The 21,456-nt window shown below is 42.7% G+C and overlaps 1 non-coding gene and 1 pseudogene across 1 annotated transcript; one reads left to right on the top strand and one right to left on the bottom strand.

Annotated features, from left to right (window-relative positions):
* Positions 1–493: 493 nt before the first annotated feature.
* Positions 494–569, bottom strand: trnaa-agc. Its single transcript has one exon. It is a non-coding gene; the product is annotated as a tRNA-Ala (tRNA).
* Positions 570–1,094: 525 nt separating this feature from the next.
* On the top strand, positions 1,095–11,651 carry LOC123484264 (annotated as a pseudogene).
* Positions 11,652–21,456: the final 9,805 nt, after the last annotated feature.

The following is a 21,456-nucleotide window of genomic DNA, read 5'->3' as shown; positions in this document are numbered from 1 at the left end:
GGTCTGTGTAGAGTACGGGCTGAGTCCTGCATGTCAATGCAATAGGGGGTGAATACATATCAATGCGTTCTGCCTACAACAACAACAACAAAAAGTTTTGGTATGTTGCATTGAAAGTGGCTAATATTGCGTTGATTCGATCACAATTGCCACAGTAAAGGGAAACGTTGATAGTGTTAACAGGGAAAACTCTAGAACAGTGGTCACCAACCTTTTCTGAGTCAAGATCACTTTCTGTGAAAAAAATGGAAGCCTATGCTAAATTAACAAATTAAAAACAGTACTGTAGCAATGAGGTTTGTGCAGTAAGCTATAGGCCCAATACATTATCACCGCATATTGGCTTTGCTGGAATTGTTGTTCGGGCCATTAAAAAAAATTACAGATACTCTTTATTGTGGGCTTGAGTTTGAATTTTTTGTCATTTAGCAGACGCTCTTATCCAGAGCGACTTACAGTTAGTGAGTGCATACATTATTAATTTGTTTCATACTGGCCCCCCATGGGAATCGAACCCACAACCCTGGCGTTGCTAGTGCCATGCTCTACCAACTGAGCTACACGGGGCCCCGTGACAAAATGCTAGTGACAGCCAAGACCATCACTTTCAGAGAGCCCCACCTTTTCAGCCTGTAGTATTGTGGCTTTTGGCATTTATTCCAATCAACAATTACTTGAATGCCAAATGAATGGTTGGATCCATTAGGTGCATGTTTTTGACCTGTTCAGTTACTCAAAATCATACTAACAGGATACAACATATCCTGAATCCTTTCTCAAATATTTAAAAAAGGGGTTGGTGTATCAAGTCAAAAGGCTATGAAGTTACAAGGTAACGATTCATGCGCCAAAGGCAAATAAAAGTGGCTGTGTGAATTTAATCAGAAACTCGTTTGAATATTAGGACGAGAAACTCACACCCACTGAGTGCCAGCCAGGTATGGTACACCTCACACTCCCCCTTTCAGGCAAACCTGGAACTCAGTGGAGAGCGAGAGAGGAAGGCCATCCTGTCTGTATCCCCAGGCTGAGCACTCACACACAGAGGGACGATGAGGCTAGGTTGGGTCCGAGGGCTCCCCCTTTTGCTGGCCATGGCTGCTGGAATACTCTACATCACATCCATTAAGCGGGGAGGTTCATTCTCATGGGAGAGACTGCAGAGGGCCCATCAGAATGACTCGGTCAGGGGCCAGGACATGCTCAAGAGGCTGGAGAAGATGGAAGCTCACATCGAGAAGCTGGGTAAGTCTTAATCTCCTTCATTTAACTGTGACTTACCTGGAAGAGAAATGCCAGTAGCTCTGTCCACACACTGTACCTGGACTACAGTCTGCCACTGTTCTAGATGGTAGGGCAGATATAGAGGAGGTTTTGAGAACAAATTAGAATCTAGCCTGAGCGTACATGTAGAGTTGATCCCAGAAAAGTTATTTCACACTTCAGAGTGATGATTGTGAAGGGAATTTGTTCTCAATTAAATAAAGGGTTTAAATATGGCCCATAACCATTTTAGAATGCACTTTAATCCTGTATAATGTTGCATGTTGCACAACATTTGTTAAGTTTTGATCTATCAACTTCTATGTGCCAAAGTTTGCCGCATTGCTTACTTTTTACATTTACAAAAAAAATAAAAACTTTTACGATAGTTACATCAAGGTAATTCTCAGGCGGAAACAGAGTTCGAACAACAGTGCAGATCAAAAATTGCAGAAACGCAACGCAAAGTTCTGTACCCAATCTTCAAGGAGAATAGATTCAAATGGAAATGTGTAGCTCTCGAGTAGTCGATAAACTGTATATTGATAACCAAATGTTCCGAGACACAAAGACTACTCCATGGCTATTCTAAATATTACAAAGTTCCCTATAGAGGAGTCGAATAATGCAACACCCAATACTAGCCATGGTAGGGATTGTAATATTTTTTTTAGAAAAGCAATAAAATACAACAATTGTTAAAGAAATAAACTATTTACAACTACACTATACCATTCTAGATAGGGAATGTTGGAAAATAATTTGTATTAGACTTTCCATTTATAGTATTTCATGAATTGATAAGACAGCATTAGAAGAAAGGATAATTAACGAAATAATACATCTTCAAATATAAGGAACTGGAACACAAAAGTACTCAATCAACATGGTAGAGACAAACACAGCAAACAGAGGGACATAGAAGGCACAGTATGTGGGTATGCAGATGTACAGTGCCTTGCAAAAGTATTCATCCCCCTTGGCGTTTTTCCTATTTTGTTGCATTACAACCTGTAATTTAAATGAAATTTTATTTGGATTTCATGTAATGGACATACACAAGATAGTCCAAATTGGTGAAGTGAAATGAAAAAAATAACTTGTTCCAAAAAATTATACAAAATAAATAATGGAAAAGTGGTGCGTTCATATGTATTCACCCCCTTTGCTATGAAGCCCTAAATAAGATATGGTGCAACCAATTACCTTCAGAAGTCACATAATTAGTTAAATAAAGTCCACCTGTGTGCAATCTAAGTGTCACATGATCTGTCACATGATCTCAGTATATACACCTGTTCTGAAAGGCCCCAGAGTCTGCAACACCACTAAGCAAGGGGCATCACCAAGCAAGTGGCACCATTAAGACCAAGGAGCTTTCAAAACAGGTCAGGGACAAAGTTGTGGAGAAGTACAGATCAGGTTTGGGTTATAAAAAAATAGCCGAAACTTTGAACATCCCACGGAGCACCATTAAATCCATTATTAAAAAATGGAAAGACTATGGCACCACAACAAACCTGCCAAGAGGGGGCCGCCCACCAAAACTCACGGACCAGGCAAGGAGGGCATTAATCAGAGAGGCTAAAAGAGACCAAAGATAACTCTGAAGGAGCTGCAAATCTCCACAGCGGAGATTGGAGTATCTGTCCATAGGACCACTTTAAGCCGTACACTCCACAGAGCTGGGCTTTACTGAAGAGTGGCCAGAAAAAAGTCATTGCTTAAAGAAAATAATAAGCAAACACGTTTGGTGTTCGCCAAAAGGCATGTGGGAGACTCCCCCAAACATATGGAAGAAGGTACTCTGATCAGGTGAGACTAAAATTGAGCTTTTTGGCCATCAAGGGGAAACAATATGTCTGGCACAAACCCAACACCTCTCATCACCCCGAGAACACCATCCCCACAGTGAAGCATGGTGGTGGCAGCATCATGCTGTGGGGATGTTTTTCATAGGCAGGGACTGGGGAAACTGGTCAGAATTGAAGGAATGATGGATGGCGCTAAATACAGGGGAAATTCTTGAGGGAAACCTGTTTCAGTCTTCCAGAGATTTGAGACTGGGACGGAGGTTCACCTTCCAGCAGGACAATGACCCTAAGCATACTGCTAAAGCAACACTCAAGTGGTTTAAGGGGAAACATTTAAATGTATTGGAATGGCCTAGTCAAAGCTCAGACCTCAATCCAATTGAGAATCTGTGGGATGACTTCAAGATTGTTGTACACCAGCGGAACCCATTCAACTTGAAGAAGCTGCAGCAGTTTTGCCTTGAAGAATGGGCAATAGTCCCAGTGGCTAGATGTGCCAAGCTTATAGAGACATACCCCAAGAGACTTGCAGCTGTAATTGCTGCAAAAGGTGGTTCTACAAAGTATTGACTTTTGGGGGGTGAATTTCTTGTTTGTTTCACAAGAAAAATAATGTTGTATCTTCAAAGTGGTAGGCATGTTGTGTAAATCAAATGACATAAACCCCCCAAAAATCCATTTTAATTCCAGGTTGTAAGGCAACAAAATAGGAAAAATGCCAAGGGGGTGAATACTTTCGCATGCCACTGTATTGTGATGTTAGGTGTGTGTTTTTGTGTTTGGAAAAGTGTGGAGTTAAGTGAGTGAAAAAGGATAAGGGTTGCAAATCCCAGAGCCCATGTGTGTCTGTGAGCAGGGGTTGTGAGAGAGAGCTTTCAATTTTGCGTATTTTATATACATTTTAAAATAAATTATAAATATGTGACCAACCGGCTCAAATCGGTCTTATGCAAATGCAAATAATATTACTACACAGATCATACACGTAATGTTAGCTAGCGAGCCAGCCAGCTAACATTAGCTTGCTAGCTAGAAACGTGTAATATATGAAAATGTAGCTAGCTAGACTATCTTACCCTTATACATGGACGGACACTTCTCACTCTCTGTCACGGATGCCATGGTTGCCCTTAGTTTGAAGATGTAATCTGGAGACAGGTGTTTTCTCCATCTCCTTAGCTATCATGCTCTAATTCCACTGATTTCAAAACTCGGTCCTCCAGAAAGTGGAGAGCAACACTTATGCAGTTCTACTATGCATATATATACATTTTTTAAAGCCACATTAGACCGGATTACCTACACATACTGACCAGCTCAAATAGACAGAAGCGTGCAACATGGCAGACCAATTCTAACTCACCTCTCGGCATGTCCAGCCCACTCATTATCTCAGCCAATCATGGCTAGTGGGAAGGTTACTGTCTTTTTCTGTGGCTAAACCAACTAGGCTCGTAATTTAAGAATTGTATTCGTATTTACAGATGTCATACAAGTTTGTTATTAAGGCACATGAAAGTTCACATGTTCCAGAAGGCATTTCTGCCAAAAAATGCATTTGATTTTTTAAAAACAGTTTACGTTCAAATGGCTCTCCTGTGAAGTAGTGACGTGCGACATACGCCTAGTTTCCCTGAAATGAGTGACATATAGTTTATTTATTTATTGTCCTATCATGATGGAATGGTCCCCAACCCTATATCCTAGACACCCACCTGAGCGACCTATACATTAAGGAGATGTCCTTATCTGTTTTATGGGCCTACTGTAAGTAGCCTATACGCAGCCAAATCAGAAAGATGAATGCGGTCAGAGACCTACTAAAGCAGCACCAACCCCTCAAGATTCTGAGCCTGCCTGGCAGGGTTGGTCCTACAAAGCCAAACCCTCCCTGATGGGAGAGCATAATATACAAGGAAATTCTCAAAGCTGCTAATGAGAACCTTTACGACCTTGTACCTAGCCGGTGGGGATTCCGGTGGAGTAGTGCCACCCAGGTAGTGGCAGTGCTGGCAACATTAGCTGCAGTAACCCATGGGAGGGGGTCACACTCGGACATTCAGAGAGGGGCATATTATTGTGGCCCTGGTGGCACAAAATAATCAAAGGTCTGACTGCACAGAGATGCTTGGGAAAATGGGGGACACCAGCATGTGTGTGTTTCAGGGGAAGGGGGTGTATCTGATCTCCATCACCTAGGATTTGACAATGGTTAATCATATCTCCCCATTTTTGCTCAATTTTGCATGCCTTCTCAAACAGCTGCAACTGTATAGGCATTTCTTCAGTTGAGCTCTGAAATGGAACAACTGTTGAGCATCTGATTTTATGGTTGTTTGTGGGGAAAGGAGGTTGAGTGTGTGTGAGTGTGTATGTGTGTGTGTGTGTGTATATATCCCACAGCTGTTGCTAGGGAGTAAAGATGTTAGTGTCACACCAGCCTCGCTGGCTCCCCCTCCTGTCCAGCTCAGGCGTTTAGCGTCGCCGGCCTTCTAGCTGCTGCCGAACCTACTGCTGGCAAACACCTTCACTCATCAACCCCAGACATGTCTCGTCATCATTACACACACCTGGTTCCAATCCCCACTCTATCACTGTATAAATACTCCCTAAGCCATTTCTGTTGTCGGTCATTGTAAATGTTACTTGTTTTCCTTAGAGGAATCTCTCCTACTATTTCTTGAGTACTATATATTTTGCACTTTGGGTTCGCCCTGTGCTTTTTTGTTCATGAAGATATATTTTGAGCACAACAGCGTTTGGGTTTCGTCCTGCTTTGATCTATGGTGCTTAAATACATTCAGTAGTTCTAAACCTACGACTGCCTCCTGCCTACTCCTCTCTACACCAGTGACAGTTAGGGACAATATAGAATGAATCACAATAATTGTTTGTAATTTTGTAATGGCAATCCTGGTTAGAGTGTAACAATCCTTTGCATGAACTGCCTACATTATTACAAATAGAATTAGTTAATTATGAAATTAAGATAGGCAGGATTTGTAATATATAGTTTTTAATAGCTATATACAGTTGAGGTCAGAAGTTTACATACACCATAGCCAAATACATTTAAACTCAGTTTTCACAATTCCTGACATTTAATCCTAGTAAAAAAATTCCCTGTTTTAGGTCAGTTAGGATCACCACTTTATTTTAAGAATTTGAAATAATTGTAGAGAGAACGATTTATTTCAGCTTTTATTTCTTTCATCACATTCCCAGTGGGTCAGAAGTTGATACACTCAAATAGTATTTGGTAGCATTGCCTTTAAATTGTTTAACTTGGGTCAAACGTTTTGGGTAGCCTTCCACAAGCTTCCCACAATAAGTTGGGTGAATTTTGGCCCATTCCTCCTGACAGAGCTGGTGTAACTGAGTCAGGTTTGTAGGCCTCCTTGCTCGCACACACTTTTTCAGTTCTGCCCACAAATGTCCTATAGGATTGAGGTTAGGGCTTTGTGATGGCCACTCAATACCTTGACTTTGTTGTCCTTAAGCCATTTTGCCACAACTTTGGAAGTATGCTTGGGGTCATTGTCCATTTGGAAGACCCATTTATGCACCAAGCTTTAACTTCCTGACTGATGTCTTGAGAGTTGCTTCAATATATCTATATATATCTAGTAATTTTTTCCAACAATTGTTTACAGACAGATTATTTCACTTATAATTCACTGTATCACAATTACAGTGGGTCAGAAGTTTACATACACTAAGTTGACTGTGCCTTTAAACAGCTTGGAAAATTCCAGAAAATGATGTCATGGCTTTAAAAGCTTCTGATAGGCTAATTGACATAATTTGAGTCAATTGGAGGTGTACCTGTGGATGTATTTCAAGGCCTACCTTCAAACTCAGTGCTTCTTTGCTTGACATCATGGGAAAATCTAACGAAATCAGCCAAGACCTCAGTAAAAAAATTGTAGACCTCCACAAGTCTGGTTCATCCTTGGGAGCAATTTCCAAATGCCTGAAGGTACCACGGTCATCTGTACAAACAATAGTACGTAAGTATAAACACCATGGGACCACGCAGCCGTCATACCACTCAGGAAGGAGAGCGTTCTGTCTTTTAGAGATGAACGTACTTTGGTGCGAAAAGTGCAAATCAATCCCAGAACAACAGCAAAGGACCTTGTGAAGATGCTGGAGGAAACAGGTACAAAAGTATCTATATCCACAGAAAAACAAGTCCTATATCGACATAACCTGAAAGGTCGCTCAGCAAGGAAGAAGCCACTGCTCCAAAACCGCCGTAAAAAAGCCAGACTACGGTTTGCAACTGCACATGGGGACAAAGATCGTACTTTTTGGGAGAAATATCCTCTGGTCTGATGAAATAAAAATAAAACTGTTTGGCCATAATGACCATTGTTATGTTTGGAGGAAAAAGGGGGGGCTTGCAAGCCGAAGAACACCATCCCAACCCGTGAAGCACGGGGTGGCAGCATCATGCTGTGCGGGGGTGCTTTGCTGCAGGAGGGACTGGTGCACTTCACAAAATAGATGGCATCATGAGTAAGGAAAGTTATGTAGATATATTGAAGCAACATCTCAAGACATCAGTCAGGAAGTTAAAGCTTGTTCGCAAATGGGTCTTCCAAATGGACAATGACCCCAATCATACTTCCAAAGTTGTGGAAAAATGTCTTAAGGATAACAAAGTCAAGGTATTGGAGTAGGCCATCACAAAGCCCTGACCTCAATCCTATGAAAATGTGTGGACAGAACTGTGGTCCTCTGTAGCTCAATTGGTAGAGCATGGCGCTTGTAACGCCAGGGTAGTGGGTTCGATCCCGGGACCACCCATACGTAAAAATGTATGCACATCGTAAGTCGCTTTGGATAAAAGCGTCTGCTAAATGGCATATTATATTATATTATTATAAAACTGAAAAAGCGTGTGCGAGCAAGGAGGCCTACAAACCTGACTTAGATATACCAGCTCTGTCAGGAGGAATGGGCCAAAATTCACCCAACTTATTGTGGGAAGCTTGTGGAAGGCTACCCGAAACGTTTGACCCAAGTTAAACAATTTAAAGGCAATGCTACCAAATACTAATTGAGTGTATGTAAACTTCTGAACCACTGGGAATGTGATGAAAGAAATAAAAGCTGAAATAAATCACTCTACTATTATTCTGACATTTCACATTCTTAAAAAATAAAGTTGTGATCCTAACTGACCTAAGACAGGGAATTTTTACTAGGATTAAATGTCAGGAATTGTGAAAAACTGAGTTTAAATGTATCTGGCTAAGGTGTATGTAAACCTCCGACTTCAACTGTACATACTACATCAATTACCTCGACTAACCGGTACCCCCTGTACATAGCCTCGCTACTGTTATTTTTGCTGTTATTTCACTGCTTTTATTTTGTACTTATCTATTGTTTACTTAACACTTATTTTTCTTAAAACTGCATTGTTGGTTAAGGGCTTGTAAGTAAGCATTTTACTGTAAGGTCTACACCTGTTGTATTCGGCGCATGTGACAAATATAATTTGATTTGATTTGACTTAAACAATCTGAATTATACAGTCATAACACATTTATTACAGTGTGATGAACAGCTGACGTGTGTCCACAGTGAAGTCAATCAACAACGGGATCAGTCTGAAAGAGGGGCAGGCTGTGAAGGCTCCCGAGGTCAAGAAGGAGAGGAAGGTGGTGAAGAAGTTGTACCCCAACTCAGCTCTGTTTAGAAGCTGGGGTGACGAGCTCTCAGAGGAGGAGCAGAAAGAGGCAGAGGGGCTGTTTCAGATGTATGGATACAATGCCTTCCTGAGTGACAGACTACCCCTGAACAGGGAAATCCCTGATACTCGCGATCCTAAGTAAATCATTTTCCTCATCTCTCCTCCACCTCTACACAATAAATGATGTATAACTCAAGACTTCTGAATTCTAACCACAGTCCGTTGCATCCGAGGTCATCTGAGGTCAATTCCATCTCCAGCACTTTTAATGCAGTTTGATGAATGACATTGAAATTGACAATAACTTTAAGAGTGAAACAACAGCTTTGGTGAAGTGAATTAATGATATGAGCAAGACCAAATGTTTTTGTTGTGCCTGTTAGGTGTGCTAATCACCAGTACCCCCATGACCTGCCCACCATCAGCGTGGTGTTGATCTACTGGACGAGGCCCTGTCAATAATCAAGAGAGCCGTCCGCAGCATCATAGACAAGACCCCCAACGCCTGCTCAAAGACATCATACTGGTGGATGACCACAGCTCCAATGGTTCGCCTAATTGCTCCCTTTTCTATGCATAGAAACATTTGAAAGTATATTTGTTAACATTTAGATTGAACCTTGATTGAAAGGTGTGGCTTTCAACTTTTGTTGTGTTTCACTGATTTGCAAGTTTCTGCTTTCACAGAGGATCTAAAGGAGAAGTTGGACGTCTACATCAGCTTCATCCAAGAAGAGCGTCCGGGCCTGGTGAAGAGAGTGAGACACTCAGAGCAGCTCGGTCTCACACAGGCCCGCCTCTCAGGGGTGGAGGGAAGCTGAAGGAGATGTGGTGGCCATCTTGGATGCCCACATAGAGGTCCATGTGGAATGGTAGTCTAAATGTTTTTTGTTATAAAATATGCTTTTGAATCCCTCCTCCCAACATGGTATTTTCAGTCTGTGTTTGTGTGAACAGGGCGGAGCCTCTGTTAGCTTCGGATAAAGGAGGACCGCACGTTGGTGTTGACACCGGTGTTTGACAAAGTCCATTTCGATGACTTGACAGTCTCACGTTATTGGCCTGCTGCAGACGCCTTTGACTGGGCCCTGTGGTGTATGTACGAGTCCTTCAGACCTGAGTGGTACGCCTTGAAAGATGAGTCACAGCCAGGAAAGTGAGTTGTTCATGATTTCATCATAGGATGATAGTCCAGTTTCACAAATCTTTTTGAATAGGCGATAAGGAAAGCACAGCATTGGGACAAAAATCTCACCTAATATTTACACCTTGATTATTATTTTGCGTTATCTATTCATTAAAATGAATGTCACTTCTCCCAGTGTAGAAATGACCATGATTTGTACTGTATGTTTGTCAGGAGCCCCTCCATTATGGGCATACTAGTGGTTGATCGCCTGTTCTTTGGGGAAATTGGTGCTCTCGACGGTGGTATGAAGATCTATGGAGGTGAAAATGTTGAACTTGGCATTCGGGTAAGCCCCTCTGCTACAGTTGCTAAATGAATGTTTGAAATCAAAGCAGACTTGTGTTTGCAGAATTACTTTCTGTTCTTGACTCATTCAGTTTGAACAAACCAATCTACATCCAACATCCAGACACTTCAGTCCATATCTATAAACTCTTCCTTCTCTCTTGGTGTGTGGTTTTTCTAGGTGTGGCTGTGTGGTGGAAGTGTTGAGGTCATACCTTGTTCTACAATAGCCCACATCGAGAAGGCCCATAAACCCTATCTCCCCGACCTGAGCATTACAATGAAGAGGAATGCTCTGAGAGTGGCTGAGGTCTGGATGGATGAATACAAACATAATGTCAACATCGCCTGGAACCTCCCACTGAAGGTACTGTACAGAACAAACCATTAAGAAAGTAGGTTTTGTTCATCTGCTCCTATAGAATAACAATAATCGCTGTTATGCATGCTTTGTGTTTGAAAATAAGTAGATTAGACAATAAATATTATGAAAACTGTGTATTACTCAATGCCATAATAAAGATCATAGGATCTATGTGAAATGATGGAGGTAAACAAAAATGGATAATAGGTGGATTGTTCACATGGCCTGTGTTTCTGATTTAGAAATCTTCCTCTTTCTCACCACAGGACCATGGCATAGACATTGGGGATGTTTCAGAGAGGAAGAAGTTGAGAAAGAGGTTGAACTGCAAGCCCTTCCAGTGGTATCTGGACAACGTGTATCCCATGTTAGACCCCCTGGGTGACTTGCTTGGTTATGGAGCTGTGAGTGATGCTGAAACATTTATCATTGTTCTGGAATTATTTCCTCACCAACTGTGTTTGGTGGCATTCATGGCATCCTTCTTTCAATAGGATGCAGGGTCATGAATCCAACTCATTATCAGGATAGGAATCTGCACTTTTATAACTGTTTAATCTCTGTCTATAAAATCAACAGCTGGTCAATGACCTGAAGACGGATCTCTGTATAGATCAGGGCCCAGTTCCAGGGAACACACCTATTGTGTATGGCTGCCATTATTTTGGTCCACAGGTTTGTAGAATCATTGCTTAGTATTTCAGAATTTAACTAGATGTGTAATATGATCCATCCTATGGCAGACCCAGGATTCAACCCATAACACAAGAACACAATGTAAAGTATTGTCAATAGCACAAACTCAGAAAAGCGAAAATATCTATCCTCTCTGTCCAGAACTGTTATTATCGAGCCAGTGGGGAAATCTACATTGGAGGCATCAAGTCTCACAAGTACAACAGTAATCGCTGTCTGGTGGACACTGGCACTCGAACCCCAGGACTGTATGAGTGCAAGGTGGCCAAGCAGAAGGGATTCCACATGCTCTGGGACTTTCAACAGGTGAGCACTCCACATGAAATGGGGAAATAGATGCTTATAAACTGTTGGAAACAAGGGAGATGTCTATGACATTTTAAGTTTTTGTATTGTGATGTAGTACAGTAGAATGTTTGCTGTGTTTTACAGGAAAAGACATCCAGAATAGACAGACAAAGAGATGTCTGGAGATTGCCTCAGGGGACGACACCTACTACAAGCTCATCATTCAGGAGTGCAGTGGGCAGCACTGGAAAATACAGAATCTGATAAAAGACTTCTGATACACTGAGATAGTTAGGCCTACCAGAGACAATACAGCAGGACTATAGGAGTTATGTTGCGATAATAAGCAAGTAGGAAGGTGGTATTTACCACATACGACTGGTAAAAGTCCACTTGAACGCCCCTCTAACTGGTAATTACTAGTGGGAAACTCGTCTATCATCCCTGAGCTCCGACTTCTCCCATATGCTGACCTCTAAAGTCACCTACTAAGGAAATTACCTTTTAAACAATATTTTCAGCAGTTAAATGTAACAACAAAACATTATTTACAAAAAGCAGTCTACAAATATGTTTTTGAACCCCACATTTTTTTACAAACATGATAGCTGTACTTATAGTTTATGGTTGACGCAGCTTGTTGGCCATTAGCCAATCAGCGTTTTTCAACGAGTTCAAAGCATGTGAATGCATCCAACTTGTATTTACGACTTCACAACTGGTAACTACCAACTTCCCCACTTTGTTATGAACACAGCATTATCATCATGCTTTGAAAATCTTATCGGTAGTTAGCAGTGAGATGACTTTGTGATCTTAGTGAGCGGTTGGTTGTACAAATCTTCATGGGGACAGATGTACCGTTTCTTCACAGAATGTGAAATGCTATTCAGCTGTGTTTTCCTTGGTCCTGCATGTAAATGCAAATAAATAATAAATAGCATTCCTGTATTTACGCTCATTTGTGGTTTGTTATTGATTCACTGTAGATTTTTACCAAAGGGGGTCGTAGAATATTTGTCTGCAGTGACATATAGAGCTGAGTTGACGTCCGCCTTACTTATCCGGAGGTGGTAGACAGGGTTCCCGCGATGTCGTAGGCGAGACTGGAGACCCCGCTGCCGCGGCTTCCGTTCCGCCTGCTGCCGGTGCTGGTTGGGTGTCCACCCGGCTCTGCACGGCGATCGTCAGCTGGCAGAGATTCTTGGTGATCTGCTGCAGGCTGTGGTCGGGCTGGTTCAGCATGGCTCCCTGTGTTGCCAATGCGCTATGATACTGTGCTGCCTCCCGCTGGGTCCATAGTGGCTCGTTTTCTGTAAGGGGTTGGTGTGAGGTGTGACCCATGTGTGGTGCAGGTTAGACAGTAGGCAGTAGGCTGATATGGTGAAACAAGGAACTTTACTGATGGTCCCGAAGCCAGGATACAAAATAACGGACTTTACACGAAAAAGAAAGGCAGAGCAAATAAGACTCCAAAAAACAGGCAGAGAGCCAAAATACGAAATACTAACTATGACTGAAATAATAAATAAACAGGGAAAACACTTCTCACGTACCTGTCCATACGTCCCACGATCAGACACTGATTAGTATTGCTTGGCATAGTGAAACTAGCAGAGAAAACTGAGCAAGGGAACACAGGGAAGTGAGGGCATAAATACACAAGTGACACCAATAGGAAGATGATTAGTCCCGACTGTGAGTGAGGAGGTAGGAGGTGCCTAAGGTTGTCGGAGGATGACACCTAGTGGGTCGCTCTGGAACTGCGACCCCCTGCTGTAACACATGGCCAGCCCCTCTCTTTTTAACTGTGATGGCAGTGAGCTATTTCTATGGTAGAGTCTCGGTTACTAGGACATATAACTACAACTCACAGACAAACACCTCACAGAAGTCATAGGAGTGCCCAGTGGTCCATATAAAAGCTGGTAGGGTTGAGGGCAAAAGGACTGTATTAAAGTTGGCTTCCTTCACTGTTTCAGTAATATGGAGTGAATGCTATGTTGTTGATCCTCTGTATTTTCAAGTATTGCCGTGGCAGCATCATGTTAATAGTATGCTTGTCATCAGCAGGGACTGGGGAGTTTATACAAAAGGGCCATGTTGTATCTTGACTCTTCAGATTAACTTAAGACTCAGGTTTGGGGACCGAGACGGATAAATCCTTTTAGATGCAACGAGTGTTTACTGAAAAGTTGTGTGTCTTACATTACTTCAGGATGTCCCTTTAACAACCAACTTTAATACCCATAATGCTTAGCGTTACAACTATGGCTTCAGAAACCACATAGTACAGAAATACTTAGTCCCAATATATAAAATACAGTATTTCATCCCCCCTTAAATGACATGACCACATTAACAGAAGCAACATAAACTTTCTCTAACTTGGGGAGAGAGGGTAGACTGCCTCAATATTCTGCCCCTTGCTTCCAGGGTTAGAACTATGTACATTGTTCAGGAGGTTTTCTTTCTCTGGGTGGGTTGCGCCGTAACCCGGGATCAGGCTCAGGCACAGGCTCAGGCTGAGCCTCAGGTGCAGTTGGAGGTGTAGCCTCTGTTGGCGGCAGTGAAGAAGAGGCTGGTGTGGGTGCTGACTTATTCTGGTGGTGTGTCAGCTCGCTTGTGAAGGGGAACTCAGGTGCCTCTGCTTCAGGGATTGTAGCTGCAGGTTCTCGAGGGAGCAACTGGTCAACATGTCTTCGTCAGGTCTGGTTGTCTCGGGTGTAGACTCTGTATGAGACAGGTCCAGTCTTTTGAGAACAGATGGGGGTGCCCACTTTTATTTAGTGGTGTAGTTGCTTGCAAGGACTGGATCTCCGACAGTGAACTGTCTGTCTTTAGACCGCTTCGCTCGCTGGTTGACTTGGTCTTGCTGCTTGTCTTGGGACCAACATTTTGGTGGATATTGGCCTCAACAGGTCAAGGCGAGTCCTGAGATGTCTTTTTCATGACCAAGTAAGCAGAGGACGTTCCAGTTGTCCCAAGAGGGTAATTGCAATACTTCAGCAGGAAAACGTTGAGGCGCTGCTTCAGTGGTGCTTCACTTCTGGCCACTTTGAGTGCATGTTCATCTGAACCATTATCTCTTCAAGTCCATGAGTGACAAGGACTTGAGAGGATGTGTTTGATTCCATTGCTCTGGAGGAAATGTTCCATCCCCTTGGAAACAAAATATTATCTGTGACTATCTGCTCAGGCAGTCCGAGACATCAAAACATCTCCCTCAGGATCTGGATGGTGTTCTCAGATTTGATGGTGGAGATGACTGACACCTCTGGCAATTTCAAATGGGCGTCAACGGAACCAGGAACATCGCTTCTTCCACTGGTCTTGCAAAATCCATGTGAATGCGCTGCCACAGGCTCGCTGGCCAGGGATGCAGTGATGTTAGGCTTGGCATGTTTCTGATGGTTTGACATGATACGCAGGATCTGGCTTTGGCTTCAATGTCATGGTCTAGTTCCGGCAACAGAAAATAGCTACGTGCTAGCTCCTTTATCCAGACTATCCCACAATGTCCACAGTGCAGCTTATTCAGGACATGTTTCCTCAGCTTTGGCGGTATGATGATGTGCATGTCCCAGAGTAAGCATTCAGCTGTTACTGTAAACACCTTCCCCCGTGAAAGGTAAGGCTGGAGATCACGTGGCACATCCGCAATGCAAGACCGCCTCTCATCACTTGGTTGAACACTCTGGAAAGTGTTGGATCTCCTTTTCTTTCCTTCTTGATCTGGTGAGTTGTCACAGGTATGTTATCCATCATGTCAAAGTAGAAGATCTTCTGTTCACTGCTCTTAGGGGAGTCAGGTAGGGGAAGCCGTGACAAGCCATCAGCAAAGCGTCGTTGCACAGCTATTTTCAGGTCTCTCCAGAGATGTTCCATCAAATTCAAGTCCGGGCTCTGGCTGAGCCACTCAAGTACATTCAGAGACATTTCCCGTAGGGGAAGCCGTGACAATCTGTCAGCATTGGCGTGCGCTTCAGACCTCCGGTACCTGATGTCATAGTTGTGAGCACTCAGGATTAGCACCCAATGCTGCATCCTGCTTACTGCTAGAGTTGTAATGCCAGAGTGTGGACCAAAGATGAAGGTCAGGGGACAATGGTCGGTCAGCAAGGTGAACCTCCATCCGAACAGTTAGGTGATCCCGAAGATAATACCCAATGCTTCTTTCTCAATCTGCAGGTATTTCAGTCTTTGATGTGAAAGCAATGGGATTCTCTTCTCCTGCAGATGTGATGTGTGATATGACGGCCCCAACTCCATATATGGAAGCGTTGCAGGCCAGTTAAATTGGCAAGGACGAAGTGAGTCAACACCTTATCAATCAACACTGCCTTCGCATTCTTGAAAGTAGCGTCACACTCCTTTGTCCACGACCAGGGTTTGCTCTCTCTCATTAGCTCATGCAAAGGCTTCACCTGCGGGATGAACTTGCCGTAGTAGTTCAGGAGGTCAAGGAATGACCGCAGCTGACTGACATTCTCAGGAGCCTCTGCAATGACTGTCACTTTCAATGGGGCTGTGTGGAGACCATCGGAATCAATCAAATGGCCTAAGGACTCCACGCTTGGAAACGTTGCACTTCTCTTTTGCGAACATGTCAGCCTTACTCTTGAGTCGATTTAGAGTAATTTAGCAGACGCTCCTATCCAGAGCAACTAGGGTTAAGTGCCTTGCTCAAGGAGACGTCAACAGATTTTTCACTTAGTCGGCTCTGGGATTCAAACCTGCGACCTTTCGGTTACTGGTCCAACGCTGTTAACTACGAGGCTACCTGCCGCCCTACCTGCCATCCTTTTAAAGGTTCAGCAGATGCTCCTCGTCATCAAGGTAACAGTGTGACCTAGGGTGGTCGCTCAAGACATTATCCATGGCCCTCTGGAACAAGGCAGGTGCCGACGTGATTCCAAAAGGCAAGTGGCGGTATCTGTAAAGTTCCATGTGGGTAGTGATGGTGAGGTACTTTTGTGACTCTTCATCTACATGCATATTCAGGAAGGTTTTGTTGAGATCAATCTTGCTGAATTTCTTTCCACCAGCCGACCCTGCGCATAGTTCCTCGATAATCGGAGGAAGCGGGAATTGTTCCACTGTCAGTACAGGATTAATGGTCACCTTGAAATCTCCAAACAGGTGAAGGGAGCCATCATGCTTGATCACAGGGACTACAGGTGTGGCCTACTCGCTGTGTGGGACCGGCCTCAGAATACACCTTCGGTTTGAGGGCATATGGAACTTTTCTAGCTTTCATGAACTTTTCTAGTTCATCGTTAAAAACAGCTCCATGTCGGGTCAGCATAGCTGACAACCATGTTTCTTCAACTGACACTGCATTCACCTTCGTCCAGTCCAGACAAATATTTTCAAACCATGGCCGGCCCATCAGCGCTTTGACCACGTAGATGGGGAGTTTGGATTTTTATCTGTTTAGTTCCACCAGGACATCTACCTTTCTGCCATGGGGACAGTCTCTCCTGTATAGGTCTTTAGTGTGAGTTTTGCATGTGTCTGTGAAAGGTGGTTCAGCCTTTTTTTCAATCGTTTTTCTGACATAAGTGAGACAGCTGCTCCAGTATCGATTTCCATCTTTATTGGCTGTTCATTCAACGGTGGTGTGACACCGTTGGCTGTAGAGCCTCTTTTTTACTGTCAATACCTTGATCGGTAGCTTCTCTTCAGAGTCTGTGTCCCTGTTGCTTGACTGGTCCTGCTTTACAGCATGCAGGTGTTTCTCCTTGGGTTGCAGCTGGCTGTGTTTCCTTTTCCAGATATTTCCTTATAGCTATCCTTCGCTTGTTTCTCTCTTTTTGTTTTACAAGTTCACTCAATGTGTCCTTTCTTTTCACAATGGCGACATGTCAGCTCTTTGGCCCAGCATTCAGATGGGTGATGACCCTGTTTTCCACATTAGTAACACTCCATGGTGCCCTTTTTTTCTATCCTGCACTGCTGCTACACTGTGCACTCTTGATGCAGCCCCCAGATGTTGTGCTTCTTTTGCAGCTAGCTCCATTGATTCAGTGAGTAGGCACTTCTGTATTGCCTCACTCCTTAAGCCACACACAAGCCGATCACAAAGAGTGTCATTCAATGTTGCATTAAACTCACAATATTCAGTTAGTCTCTTTATCACTGCAACATATTGGGCAATGGATTCACCCTCCTCTTGGTTCCATTTGTGAAATCTGAAGTGGCTTGGGGCAAAAATGTCCTTCCAAGGGTTTCACAATATCCACAAATGACTGTTCACCTGGTTTCTCAGTCTGGACCATGCTCCTTAGCAAACTAAACGTTTCAGCTCCCATCCCACTAAGGAATGTTGCCACTTTAACTTAATCGTTAATGCCATTGGCTGTCAAAACAAATCGAAAATGCTCTGGGTAAGCACTCTATTGTTCCACTGTTTACCAGTTAGAGGCATTTTATCACCCTTCTTTCTTGGTTTTCACATTTGCTAGTGTAGTATCTGAGGAATTATGACTTTGCTAACGTTTTCAAATGGAACCTGAGAGGAGGTTTATTCAGCTTAGAGGGAGTAGTTTTGTGGGGACACACCATAGAACAGAGGAAGTCTGTTGTGTGGAGACAGGGGATTGGTCTGTATGGGAAACCACCCACAGCAGGGTAAAGATTATAAATACTAGGTTGGGACAAAGGACGACAGAATAATCAGATTTGAGATGGGGCGATTATTCTCCAGGTATCTGCAGGTATCTGTAAATCGACGCTGTAACCCTTTGTTATGAATAAACCTTTATGATGAAAATACAGCGTCAGCGGGTTCTCCTTGGTCACACAGCATAATTAGCAATGTTTACTCGACACAACACTAGTTAATTCCTTTTACTAGTTTACTTTCTCCTCCTGTTTTCACTCTTTATTTACAGTTTTGTCCGTAATGTTCTTCTACTTGACGGAGTTCGATTAAGCTGCCCCGGGTTGAACCGGGCTATGGCCCGTCAAGTGACCGGGCGAAGACGGTGAGGGAGGCATGCCCTGCTCAAATCAAACGGTAATCTGTGCTGCTAGGTCATATTGATCAACAATGCAGCATGGTGCATTGTTCATACACATACAACATCTCTTCTCCATAAAATATATGTTTGAATTTTCTAACTTGTTTTCATTGTGAAGGCAGATAAAGGGTTTTTATCAAAAGCAACCACTTTTGCATGTGAAAACACAGAATCCAACTTATTACTCCACATGCTTAACCTAAGTAACTTTTGTTTTGAGCCCGGGGCATTAATCGGATCCCCTCCTTGTTAGCTTACTTTTACTTTCTGTCTCCCGTTTATTTTCATTAACTCGTCGTCATCCAAGGAACAATGTTGAACCTCGTAGCCAGTTTCTGCCGCATACACAATGATGTCTATTTTCCTGGACTTCCTCTCCACTTTGACAGTACCATTAACCACCATAGCTATAAATGCCACGAAGTCCACCTTCTTGACATGTAACATTTCTGGATCCTTCTGGTGAGAGGCAACCCCTGCCGCCTGCAGAGAAGCCCTATCAACCACCATGAACTCTTCAGGACCACTCAATCCCTCAACCCTTCTCACTGCTGCTGCATATGAGATGCTTTGACTGGCCCTGACTCTAGCCACCTCTTTCACCTTCACCCTCGCCATTGCTTCATGGTTCCCACCACAATTGCAACACTCCACATTCTCCTCACTTCTACAACACATTAAATGATCACCTCCACAGCACAGACATCTCAGCTTTTTCATTCTGCAAACAGTTTCCACATTTCCAAACGCTTTACAGTTATCACACTGCATCGGTCTTTGGATAACACGGTAATTCATATAAACCAATTTCACCTGGGTAAGTAAGGACTCCATTTACCCGGGAGAAAAGTGATTTATTTTTGGGATGGAACATTTGTAAAATGCCAGGAAAATATTAAACCCTAGTGTAGACAAAGAAGAACTCTCCCGTAGGTGTACCAAATTATTCAAGGGCCATTTTCTCAAAAGTGGGGTTACAAGTTTATTAACTTTCAAAGCAAAATTACTTTCCCATAACATTGCAGCCTACAAAGTTACAAGTATAGGCTAGCTAATTTGATTTACATTTTTCATAATATTTCCCCTAATGTTATTAGCCTACCTCCTCTTTCTTTCTCTATTGATGCTTCATTCCTTCCTCGCTTTCAACAGTTAAATAAGTTGTGTTGTCCTTATTTTCATCATTCTAATGATATGCTTGAATGATATAGGACTAGAATGAGATAAAGAAGGCTTTCACTTCTCTTCACGAGGATTGAATGGCTATGGGTATGAATAAATAACTGCTATAGCCTAACTGCCATCGGGTGTTCGCTCTTCTTTCAAACTACCCGTGAGTTCTATTGGCGTCTTTATTTAACATTCACCAAACAAGAGCTTGCGTCCCTCTTCAAATAGTCTATTGGTATAAGAAATGCTAAAAAAAGAATGTCCAGCAAGGTATTCTAGTCTAGCTTTTCCTGCATGGGACTCCAAGTGCTAAGGAGCCTTTTTACAGAGAGAGGCCAAGCGGAGCACAGGTGTGTGCGTGACATGCAAGAGACAGAGGCTATAAGTTAGAAGCTTATTACTCATAACCCATCATTCATTAGCTAAATATAAGGCTAATACTGCATTGAATGCATTACCTGAAAGGGGTAGGCTAGGACATCTATATATAGGCCTGTACAGTGCATTCGGAAAGTATTCAGACCCCTTCACTTTTTCCACATTTTGTTATTCTAAAATTGATTAAATTGTTTTTTTCCCTCATCAATCTACACACAATACCCCATAATGATAAAGCAAAAACTTTATTTATTTATTTATTTTTGCAAATGTATAAAATAAGATTACACGGAAATATCACATATACATAAGTATTCAGACCCTTTACTCAGTACTTTGTTGAAGCACCTTTGGCAGTGATTACAGTCTCAAGTCGTCTTGGGTATGACGCTACAAGCTTGGCACATCTGTATTTGGGGGAGTTTCTCCCATTCTTCTCTGCAGATCCTCTGAAGCTCCGTAAGTTGGATGGGGAGCGTCACTGCACAGCGATTTTCAGGTCTCTCCAGAAATGTTCGATCGGGTTCAAGTCCGGCCTCTGGCTGGGCCACTCAAGGACATTCAGAGACTTGTCCTGAAGTCAATCCTGCGTTTTCTTGGCTGTGTGCTTAGGCTGAACCTTCACCCTATGCTATAACCACCCTCCAGCCACATCTAGCTAAGTGGATGGGTCACTATTGTTTAGTCATGTACACATGTTCATGAAATACAATAGATGGCCGTCATCACCCCCAGACACACCTGGCTAACTTGATGCTTCATGTAATCATTCTCTTGCAAAAGTCTTTCATTTAGACATGTAGCTAGCTAGCTAAACAAAGAACCATAATTCCAACTCATACAGTGCATTCGGAAAGTATTCAGACCCCTTGACTTTTTCCCAAAAAAAATTACGTTACAGCCTTATTCTAAAATGGATTAAATTACATTTTTTCCCTCATCAATCTACACACAATACCCCATAATGACAAAGTGAAAACAGGTTTTTAGACATTTTTGCCAGGAGTCACTCCTTATGATACAAACAGAGCATTAACTTATTTAGATAGCTTCAGTCACTGTTTTTAAATGTTTAAAAAAAAAGTTGATTAATAATGTTTTTATCTTTGCCTCGATCCTGACTACATTTACATTTACGTCATTTAGCAGACGCTCTTATCCAGAGCGACTTACAAATAGGTGCATTCACCCTATAGCCAGTGGGATAACCACTTTACAATATCTTTTTTTTTTTTTTCCTTTTTCCTTTTTTTTTTGGGGGGGGGGGGGGTAGAAGGATT

Source organism: Coregonus clupeaformis, unplaced genomic scaffold (genome assembly GCF_020615455.1).
Source record: "Coregonus clupeaformis isolate EN_2021a unplaced genomic scaffold, ASM2061545v1 scaf0249, whole genome shotgun sequence".
In the NCBI taxonomy this organism is placed as follows: Eukaryota; Metazoa; Chordata; class Actinopteri; order Salmoniformes; family Salmonidae; genus Coregonus; species Coregonus clupeaformis.
This window is presented reverse-complemented; position numbering and strand designations above follow the sequence as displayed.